Consider the following 673-nt stretch of genomic DNA (forward strand, 5'->3'; position numbering starts at 1 on the left):
TTTAAAGTCTGAACCATGATGCTGAAAGCACTGGCGTAAAAAAAAAATATAAAGTAATATTAGTTAGATTAGTCATATTCGAGACAAGAAAAAAAGACAACATTAATGCAATATCTCAGAATAGACAAATTAATATTTTTGTAAAATACATAGCGTGACTAATATCAACAGTAGAGAACGCTAGAACAATTTATCAAGTGTGGCTTACACAACCCTTGATTAGCCATTAATTAAGCACACAATTAAGAAAAAAAGGCAACAAGGCAATATCTCAGAAAAGACAAATTAATATTTCTGTAAAATACACAGTGTGGCTAACATCAACAATAGAGAACGCTAGAACAATTTCTTACACAATGTGTCTTACACAACCCTTGGTTAACCATTAATTAAGCAATATAATACACTTGCTTAGGTCACCAAGGAGGGGGATACCAGAGAGTACTATAGAGGTATTCTTAAGTTTTCTGAAATTTCAGACGTACAAAAAAGACTGTAACAAACTAAGAGTGAGATTTTCCATTGTTAATTTAATTTTATTCCTCCAAGTCATCCAATTTCAATTTTATGCGCCCCATGGCCAGTGAACTGTGTCTTAATCTACAGTACCTCCAACTAAAAACATTTAACATACGATTAACATATACAAACCAGTGTTTCTTGACCTTTGCAG

The sequence above is a fragment of the Penaeus monodon genome, chromosome 27 (genome assembly GCF_015228065.2).
Source record: "Penaeus monodon isolate SGIC_2016 chromosome 27, NSTDA_Pmon_1, whole genome shotgun sequence".
Taxonomy (NCBI): domain Eukaryota; kingdom Metazoa; phylum Arthropoda; class Malacostraca; order Decapoda; family Penaeidae; genus Penaeus; species Penaeus monodon.